The following is an 11,842-nucleotide window of genomic DNA, read 5'->3' on the forward strand; positions in this document are numbered from 1 at the left end:
AAATTTCAAATAGTTTTCCTATCCATTTGACACCCGACAACGATACAAGTGTCAAACAACGTGTTGAAAATCAGTGTGCAAATTGTAAAATTCAATCAGTAAGAACCTTGCCTCATGTACACTATGGTGTAAACTTTAGTTTACACTTTGTCACGTGACATTACCCAACTGGAGAGTTTAAATTTGAAACAGTTTTCCCATCCAATTGACACTTGACTACAATGCAAGTGTCAAACAACGTGCCAAAAATCAATGTACAAATAGCGAAGTTCAATCGGTAAGGACCTTGCTAATTGTACTCCATGGTGTACACTTTAGTTTACACTTTGGTACGTGACATTACCCTGTTTGATAGTTTAAATTCCAAACAGTTTTCCCATCCAATTAAAGCTTTCCAACAATGGAAGTGTCAAACAACGTGTTAAAAATCAGTGTACAAATAGCAAAGTTCAATCGCCAAGAACCTTGCTACATGTATCAAATAGTTTTCCCATTTAATTAACACTTGACAACAATGCTAGTGTCAAGCAATGTGTCAAAAATCAGATTATAAATAGCAAAGTTCAATCGGTAAGGACCTTGCTACATATACACTATGGTGCATACTTTACTGTTCACTTTACCATGTGACATTGCCCTGTTGGATAGTTTAAATTTCAAATAATTTCCCATCCAATTGACACTTGACAATAGTTCAAGTGTGAAACAACGTGTCAAAATTTAGTGTACAAATAGAAAAGATCAATCGGTGAGAACCTAGCGACATGTACACTATGCTCTACACTTTAGTTTACACATTCCCACGTGACATTACTCTATTGCACAGTTTAAATTTCAAATATTTTTCCTATCCAATTGACACCTGACAACAATGCAAGTGTCAAACAACGTGTTGAAAATTAGTGTACAAATTGTAAAATTCAATCGGTAAGGACCTTGCCTCATGTACACTATGGTGTGCACTTTAATTTACACTTTGCCACGTGACATTACCTTGTTGAATAGTTTAAATTTTGATCAGTGTTCCCATCCAATTGACACTTGACAACAATGCAAGTGTCAAACAACATGTCGAAAATCAGTGTACAAATAGCAACGTTCAATCGGTAAGGACCTTGCTAATTGTACTCTATGTTGTACACTTTAGTTTACACTTTACGATGTGACATAACCCTATTGGATAGTTTAAATTTCAAATAGTTTTCCCATCTAATTGACGCTTCAGAGCAATGCAAGTGTCAAACAACGTGTCAAAAATCAGGATACAAATAGCAAAGTCCACTCGGTAAGAACCATACTACAAGTATCAAATAGTTTTCCCATTCAATTAACACTTGACAACAATGCAAGTGTCAAACAACGTGTCAAAAATTAGATTACAAATAGAAAAGTTCAATCGGTAAGGATCTTGCTACATGTACACTTTGGTGTACACTTTACTTCTCACTTTGCCACATGACATTAACCTGTTGGACAGTTTAAATTTCAAACAGTTTTCCCATCCAATTGACACTGGACAACAATGCAAGTGTCAAACAACGTGTCAAGAATTGGTGTACAAATAACAATGATTATTCGGTTCTTGCTACATGTACACTTTGGTTTACACTTTCCCACGTGACATTACACTATTGCACAGTTTAAATGTCAAACAGTTTTCTTATCCAATTGACACCTGACGACAATGCAAGTGTCAAAAAATGTGTCGATAATCAGTGTACAAATTGTAAAATTCAATCGGTAAGGACCTTACCTCATGTACACTATGGTGTACACTTTAGTTTACACTTTGCCACGTGACATTACCCTATTTGGCAGTTTAAATTTTGAATAGTTTTTCCATCCAATTGACACTTAACAACAATGCAAGTGTCAAACAACGTGTCGAAAATCAGTGTACAAATTACAAAGTTCAATTGGTAAGGACCTTGCTAATTGTACTCCATGGGGTACACTTTAGTTTACACTTTGCCATGTGACATTACCCTATTGGACAGTTGAAATTTCAAATAGTTTTCCCATCCAATTGATGCTTCACAGCAATGCAAGAGTCAAGCAACGTGTCAAAAATCAGTGTACAGATAGCAAAGTTCAATCGGTAAGAACCTCGCTACATGTATCAAATAGTTTTCCCATTCAGTTAACACTTGACAACAATGAAATTGTCAAACAACATGTCAAAAATCAGATTACAAATAGCAAATTTGAATTAGTAAGTACCTTGCTACATGTACACTGTGGTGTGATCTTTAGTTTTCAGTTTGCCACGTGACATTACCCTGTTGGACAGCTTAAATTTCAAACAGGTTTCCCATCCAATTGACACTTGACAACAATGCAAGTGTCAAACAACGTGTCAAAAATCAGTGTACAAATAGCAAAGTTCAATCGGTATGGACCTTACAAGATGTACTCTATGGTGTAAACTTTAGTTTACACTTTGCCACGTGACGTTACCCTATTAGACAGTTAAATTCAAACAGTTTTTCCATCCAATTGACACTTAACAACAATGCAAGTGTCAAACAACGTGTCAAAAATCAGTGTACAAATAGCAAAGTTCAATCGGTATGGACCTTACAAGATGTACTCTATGGTGTAAACTTTAGTTTACACTTTGCCACGTGACGTTACCCTATTAGACAGTTAAATTCAAACAGTTTTTCCATCCAATTGACACTTAACAACAATGCAAGTGTCAAACAACGTGTCAAAAATCAGTGTACAAATAGCAAAGTTCAATCGGTATGGACCTTACAAGATGTACTCTATGGTGTAAACTTTAGTTTACACTTTGCCACGTGACGTTACCCTATTAGACAGTTAAATTCAAACAGTTTTTCCATCCAATTGACACTTAACAACAATGCAAGTGTCAAACAACGTGTCAAAAATCAGTGTACAAATAGCAAAGTTCAATCGGTATGGACCTTACAAGATGTACTCTATGGTGTAAACTTTAGTTTACACTTTGCCACGTGACGTTACCCTATTAGACAGTTAAATTCAAACAGTTTTTCCATCCAATTGACACTTAACAACAATGCAAGTGTCAAACAACGTGTCAAAAATCAGTGTACAAATAGCAAAGTTCAATCGGTATGGACCTTACAAGATGTACTCTATGGTGTAAACTTTAGTTTACACTTTGCCACGTGACGTTACCCTATTAGACAGTTAAATTCAAACAGTTTTTCCATCCAATTGACACTTGACAACAATGTAGGTGTTAAACAACGTGCCAAAAATTAGTTTACAAATAGCAAAGTTCAATCGGTATGGACCTTACAAGATGTACTCTATGGTGTAAACTTTAGTTTACACTTTGCCACGTGACGTTACCCTATTAGACAGTTAAATTCAAACAGTTTTTCCATCCAATTGATACTTGACAACAATGCAAGTGTCAAACAACATGTCAAAAATTAGTGTACAACTAGTAAAGTTCAATTGGTAAGAACCTTGCTATACGTACACTATAGTGTACACTTTAGTTTACACTTTGCCTTGTGAAATTACACTGTTGGACAGTTTAAATTTCAAATAGTTTTTCCATCCAATTGACACTTCACAATAAGGCAAATGTGAAACAACGTGTCAAAAATCAATGTACAAATAGTAAAGTTCAATAGGTAATAACCTTACGACATGTACACTATGGTGTGCACTTTAGTTTACACTTTGCCATGTATCGTTACCCTGTTGGGTAGTTAAATTTCAAATAGTTTTCCCTTCCAATTGACACTTGACAAAAATGCAAGTGTCAAACAACGTGTCGAAAATCAGTGTACAAATAGTAAAGTTCTATCAGTAAGGACCAAACCTCATGTACATTATGGTGTACACTTTAGTTTACACTTTGCTACGTCACATTATCCTGTTGGACAGCTTAAAATTCAATTAGTTTTCCCATCCAATTGACACTTGACAACAATGCAATTCTAAAACAATGTGTCGACAATCAGTGTACAAATAGCAAACTTAAAACGATAAGGACCTTGCTACATGTACACTATAGTGTACACTTTGGTTTACACTTTACCATGTGTCATTACACTGTTGGACAATTTAAATTTCAAACAATTTTCTCATCCAATTGACACTTGACAACAATGCAAGTTTCAAATAACGTACCAAAAATTGGTTTATAAATAGTAAAGTTCGATCGATATGGACCCTGCTAGATGTACACTGTGGTGTACACTTTAGTTTATACTTTCCCACGTGACATTACCCTATTGGACAGTTTAAATTTCAAACTGTTTTCCCTTCCAATTGACACTTTACAACAATGCAAGTGTCAAACAACGTATCAAAAATCAGTGTACAAATAGCAAAGTTCAATCTATAAAAACCTTGGTATATGTACATAATGGTGTACACTTTAGTTTACACTTTACCTAGTGATATTACCCGGCAGGACAATTTAAATTTTAAACAGTTTTCCCATCCAATTGACACTTGTCAACAATACAAGTGCTAAACAACGTGTCAAAAATTAGTGTACAAATAGCAAAGATCAATTGGTAAGAACCTTGCGACAAGTACACTATGGTCTACACTTTGATTTACACTTTACCACGTGACATTACCCTTTGAACAGTTTAAATTTCAAACAGTTTTCCCATCTAATTGACACTTGACAACAATACAAGTGTTAAAAAGTGTCAAAATGTAGAACCCCAAATAATTCTAGACACCTTAGTGGCACTAAGATATGAATATTGGATGACTAAAGTATACTTCAGATTTTTAATCTCGTTTGAGACATTTTCGACAAAGGAAACATTCAATTTGGAAAATGATATCTAAATAAAAGTTGTATCTCTTTGAGTTAGCTTTCCAGCGCACTTTGAATTACCTCAATCGAATATCGGGAGAAGAAGTTATGATAGAAACATTGAAGGCTGTGCAGTATCAACCGGACTAAACCGGTCGACCGAAGTTGCCTAAAATGAAAATTCTCGTTTTTCTCTAGAATTTAAATATTTATTTTCATCAATTATTTTCTCAAAGGGTCACCCACATTTTTGGCAATAAAAACCCCACTAAATTGAAGCATTTAACCTCAAACTTAAATGGCACCCATGATTTCTCTCTTAAATTAAATTTGACCCATTATTTGCTTTAAGTTATGAGATATTTACCTATAAATAGAGACCTCATTTCACTCATTTTTTCTCACATCAAAAGCAAGAGCTTTTACATACTAAAGAAAGAGTTTCCAAGAGAGAAAAAGAGAGGGAGGAAAACTATTTTTCCTAAAAGTTTAAGAAGTGTTTTCAAGCATCAATTCTCAATGGTTTTCAAACATCCAAGGAGTGCATTTCTTTCAACGTCCAAGTTTCATCGAAGTTTTCAATCCAAGTTTTCAAAGTTTCAAAAGCATCAGTCAAGGTAGGTAGAGGTGCAATGTGTTTAATCGTGTTAAGTTATAAGTTTCGATTCATGTTAATGTTTGTATGTCAAATGGTACTCCGGTACGGCATATCCCTCTATGTTAATGGTTGTATGTCAAATGGTACTCCGGTATGGCATACCCCTCTATGTTGAAGAAATGTTCGTATGTCAAATGGTGCCCTCGGGTACAGCATACCCCTTCATGTCAAATGGTGCCTCCGGGTACGGCACGTATGAAAAGTTATAAAGTTAGTGTTTTGAAATGTATAGCTTGATCACGAATGCACCTATGACACCTATTGAGTTTTTCAACTCACGGGTTTAATCCCATCTCTACAGATTGAAGGAATTCTACCTGGGGCATAGATGGAGGAGAAGATGGAGAGTGATGCAACGAGCCCATTGAAAGCCGATGAATAAGTGATTTGGATTTATTTTTATGAAATGTTTTCTAATGTTATTTCTTTGAAGTCTTGAATAACGCAGAATGGGAGAACAAGTTATGTTTTCTTCAAATAAATTACATTTTGTTGTTTTGAAAAATGATTCAGCGTTTTTGTTTAAAGTATTTGAAGTATTGTTATTTAAATTATTATCCGAATATGTAAGCTTCCGCTAAAACGTATACACTTGTTACTAAACCACCGGTTAAGCTAAGTAAAGTAAGTAGCGTTTCGGTCCACTAGGGGTCGGGGCGTTACACAAAAATGAGTTGAGTAGCAAAGTTCAGTTGGTAAGGACCTCGCTACAAGTACACTATGGTGTACACTTTAGTTTACACTCTGCCACGTGACATTACCTTGTTGGACAGTTTAAATTTCAAATAGTTTTTCCATCCAATTGAAACTTGACAAAAATGCAAGTGTCAAACAATGTGTCAAAAATTAGTTTACAAATAGCAAAGTTCAATAGGCAAGAACCTTGCGTTATGTACACTATGGCATACACTTTAGTTTACACTTTGCCATGTGTCATTACCTTATTGGACAGTTTAAATTTTAAACAGTCGTCCCATCCAATTGACACTTGACAACAATGCAAATGTCAAACAACGTGTCAAAAATCAGTGTAAAAATAGCAAAGTTCCCTCGGTAAGAACCTTGCTACATGTACACTATGGTGTACACTTTTGTTTAAACTTTCCTACGTGACATTACTCTATTACACAGTTTAAATTTCCAACAGTTTCCTAATCCAATTGACACCTGATAACAATGCAACTGTCAAACAACGTGTCGAAAATCAATGTATAAATTTTAAAGTTCAATCGGTAAGGACCTTGCCTCGTCTACACTATGGTGCACACTTTAGTTTACACTTTGCCACGTGACATTACCCTATTGGACAATTTAAATTTCAAACAATTTTCCCTTCCAGTTAACACTTGACCAACATGCAAGTGTCAAACAACGTGTTGAAAATCGGTGTACAAATAGCAAAGTTCAATCGGTAAGGACCTTGTTAATTGTACTCCATGGTGGACACTTTAGTTCACACTTTACCACGTGACATTTCCTAGTTGGACAGTTTAAATTTCAAATAGTTTTCCCATCCAATTGACGCGCCATAGCAATGCAAATGTCAAACAACGTGGCAAAAATCAGTGTGCAAATAGCAAAGTTTAATCGATAAGAATCTTGCCACATTTATCAAACAGTTTTCCCATTCAATTAACACTTGACGACAATGCAAGTTTCAAACAACGTGTCAAAAATCAGATTACAAATAGATACTTGACAACAATGCAAGTGTCAAACAACATGTCAAAAATTAGTGTACAATTAGCGAAGTTCAATCTGTAAGAACCTTGCTATATGTACACAATCGTATACACTTTAGTTTACACTTTGTCACGTGATATTACCCTACTGGACAGTTTAAATTTCAAACAGTTTTCCCATCTAATTGACACTTAACAACAATGCAAGTGCCAAGCAACATGTTAAAAATCAGTGTACAAATAGCAAAGATCAATCGGTAAGAACCTTGCGACATGTACACTATGGTCTACACTTTGGTTTACACTTTACCACGTGACATTATCCTATTGGACAATTTAAATTTTAAACATTTTTCCCATCTAATTGACACTTGACAACAATAAAAGTGTTAAAAAAGTGTCAAAAATCAGTTAAGTAGCAAAGTTCAGTCGGTAGGGACCTCGCTACAAGTACACTATGGTGTACACTTTACCACGTGACATTACCTTGTTGGAAATTTTAAATTTCAAATAGTTTGTCCATCCAATTGACACTTGACAACAATGTAAGTGTCAAACAACGTGTCAAAAATAAGTTTACAAATGGCAAAGTTCAGTCGGTAAGAACCTTACGACATGTACACTATGCCATACACTTTAGTTTACACTTTGCCATGTGTCATTACCTTGTTGGACATTTTAAATTTTAAATAGATATCCCATCCAATTGACACTTGACAACAATACAATTATCAAACAACATGTCAAAAATCAGTGTACAACTAGCAAAAGTTCCCTCGGTAAGAACCTTGCTACATTTACACTATGGTGTACACTTTTGTTTAAACTTTCCCATGTGACATTACTCTATTGCACAGTTTAAATTTCAAATAGTTTTCCAATCCAATTGACACCTGACAACAATGCATGTGTCAAACAACGTGTCGAAAATTTGTGTACAAATTGTGAAGTTCAATCGGTAAGGACCTTGCCTCATGTACAGTGCAAACTTTAGTTTACACTTTGCCACAAGTCATTACCCTATTGGACAGCTTAAATTTGAAACAGTTTCCCATCCAATTGACACTTGACCAAAATGCATGTCTCAAACGTGTCGAAAATCAGTGTACAAATAGCAAAGTTCAATTGGTAAGAGTTTTCCCATCCAATTGACGCGTCATAGCAATGTGAGTGTCAAACAACGTGGGAAAAATCAGTGTACAAATAGCAACATTCAATCGAACCTTGCTACATTTATCGAATAGTTTTCCCATTCAATTAACACTTGACAACAATGCAAGTGTCAAACAACGTGTCAAAAATCATATTACAAATAGCAAAGTTCAACCGATAAGGATCTTGCTACATGTACACTATGGTGTACACTTTAGTTTTCACTTTGCCACGTGACGTTACCCTATTGGATAGCCTAAATTTCAAGCAGTTTTCCATCCAATTGACACTTGACAACAATGCAAGTGTCAAACAACGAGCCAAAAATCAGTTTACAAGTAGTAAAGTTCAATCGGTATGGACCTTGCTACATGTACACTATGGTGTACCCTTTAGTTTACACTTTGCCACGTGACATTACCCTCTTGGACAGTTTAAATTTCAAACAATTTTCTCGTCCAATTGATACTTGTCAACAATGCAAGTGTCAAACGTGTCAAAAATCGGTGTACAAGTACCAAAGTTTAATCGGAAAGAACCTTGCTATATGTACACTATGGTGTACACTTTAGTTTACATTTTGCCACGTAATATTACCCTGTTCGACAGTTTAAATTTTAGATAGTCTCCCATCCAATTGATACTTGATAATAATGCAAGTGTCAAACAACGTATCAAAAATCAGTGTACAAATAGCAAAGATCAATCAATAAGAACCTTGCGACATGTACACTATGGTATACACTTTAGTTTATCTTTTGCCACGAAACATTACCCTGTTGGACAGATTAAATTTCAAATTGTTTTCCCATCCAATTGACACTCAACAACAATGGAAGTGTAAAAAAATGTGTCAAAAATTAGTTAAGTAGCAAAGTTCAATCGGTCAGGAGCTTGCTACATGTACACTATGGTGTATACTTTAGTCTACACTTTGCCACGTGATAATACTCTATTGAACAGTTTAAATTTCAAACAGTTTTCCCATCTATTTGATGCTTGTCAACAATGCAAGTGTTAAACAACATGTCAAAAATCAATGTACACAAAGCAAAGATCAATCGATAAGAACCTTGCGACATGTACACTATGGTGTATACTTTAGTCTACACTTTGCCACGTGATAATACTCTATTGAACAGTTTAAATTTCAAACAGTTCCCATCTAATTGATGCTTGTCAACAATGCAAGTGTTAAACAACATGTCAAAAATCAGTGTACAAATAGCAAAGTTCAATCAGTAAGGACCTTGCTAATTGTACTCCATGGTGTACACTTTAGTTTACAATTTGCCATGGGACATTACCCTGTTGGATAGTTTAAATTTCAAATAGTTTTCCCATCCAATTAACACTTGAAAACAATGCAAGTGTCAAACGTGTCAAAAATCAGTGTACAAATAGCAAAGTTCAATCAGTAAGGACCTTGCTAATTGTACTCCATGGTGTACACTTTAGTTTACAATTTGCCATGGGACATTACCCTGTTGGATAGTTTAAATTTCAAATAGTTTTCCCATCCAATTAACACTTGAAAACAATGCAAGTGTCAAACGTGTCAAAAATCTGTGTACAAATAGCAAAGTTCAATCAGTAAGGACCTTGCTAATTGTACTCCATGGTGTACACTTTAGTTTACAATTTGTCACGTGACATTACCCTGTTGGATAGTTTAAATTTCAAATAGTTTTCCCATCCAATTAACACTTGAAAACAATGCAAGTGTCAAACAACGTTTTAAAAATCAGTGTACAAATAGCAAAGATCAATCAGTAAGAACCTTGCGACATGTACACTATGGTGTACACTTTAGTATACACTTTTCTACGTGACATTACCCTAATTTGACAGTTTAGAATTCAAATAGTTTTCCCATCAAATTGACAATTGACAACAATGCAAGTGTCAAACGTGTCAAAAATCTGTGTACAAATAGCAAAGTTCAATCAGTAAGGACCTTGCTAATTGTACTCCATGGTGTACACTTTAGTTTACAATTTGCCACGTGACATTACCCTGTTGGATAGTTTAAATTTCAAATAGTTTTTCCATCCAATTAACAATTGACAATAATGCAAGTGTCAAACAACGTATCAAAAATTAGTGTACAAATAGAAAAGATCAATCGGTAAGAACCTTGCGACATGTACACTATGGTATACACTTTAGTTTACACTTTGCCACGTAACATTACCCTGTTGGGCTGTTCAAATTTCAAATGGTTTTCCCATCGAATTGACACTCGACAGCAATGGAAGTGTAAAAAAACTTGTCAAAAATTAGTTAAGTAGCACAATTCAATCGGTAAGGAGCTTGCTACATGTACATTATGGTATACACTTCAGTTTACACTTTGCCATGTCACATTACTCTATTAGACAATTTAAATTTTAAATAGTTTTCGCATCCAATTTACTCTTGACAATAATGCAACTGTGCAACAACGTGTCAAAAATCAGTGTACAAATAGCAAAGTTCAATCGGTAAGAACCTCGCGACATGTACACTCTGTGTGCACATTAGTTTACACTTTGCCATGTATCATTACCCTGTTGGGTAGTTTAAATTTCAAACTGTTTTCCCATCCAATTGACACTAGAGGACAATGCAAGTGTCAAACATCAGTGTACAATTAGTAAAATTCTATCGATGAGGACCATGACTCATGTACACTATGGTGTACACTTTAGTTTACACTTTACCACGTCACATTACCCTGTTGGACAGTTTAAATTTCAATTAGTTTTCCCATCCAATTGACACATGACAACAATGCAAGTGTCAAACAACGTGTCGAAAACCTGTGGACAAATAGTAATGTTCTATCGGTAATGACCTTGCCTCATGTACACTATGGTGTACACATTAGGTTACACTTTGCACAATTTAAATTTCAAATAGTTTTTCCATCCAATTGACACTTGATAACAATGCAAGTATCAAACAACGTGTCGAAAATCTGTGTACAAATAGCAACGTTCAATTGATAACGACCTTGTTACATGTACACCATGGTGTACACTTTGGTTTACACTTTTCCACGAGACATTACACTGTTGGATATTTTAAATTGATAATAGTTTTCCCATCCAATTGACACTTGAAAACAAGGCAGGTGTCAAACAATGTGCCAAAAATCAGTTTACAAATAGTAAAGTTCAATTGGTATGGACCTTGCTAGATGTACACTATGGTGTACACTTTAGTTTACACTTTGCCATGTGACATTACCCTGTTGGACAGTTTAAATTTCTAACAGTTTGCCCATCCAATTGATACATGACAACAATGCAAATGTCAAACAACGTGTCAAAAATTAGATTACAAATAACAAAGTTCCATCGATAAGGACCTTGTTACATGTACACTATGGAGTACACTTTTGTTTTCACTTTACCACGTGACATTACCTTGTTGGACGGCTTAAATTTCAAATAGTTCTCCCATCCAATTGATACTTGACAACAATGCAAGTATCAAACAACGTGTCAAAAATCAGTGTACAAATAGCAAAGTTCAATCGGTAAGAACCTTGCTGTATGTACACTGTGGTGTACACTTTAGTTCACA

The sequence above is a fragment of the Olea europaea genome, unplaced genomic scaffold (assembly GCF_002742605.1).
Source record: "Olea europaea var. sylvestris unplaced genomic scaffold, O_europaea_v1 scaffold416, whole genome shotgun sequence".
In the NCBI taxonomy this organism is placed as follows: Eukaryota; Viridiplantae; Streptophyta; class Magnoliopsida; order Lamiales; family Oleaceae; genus Olea; species Olea europaea.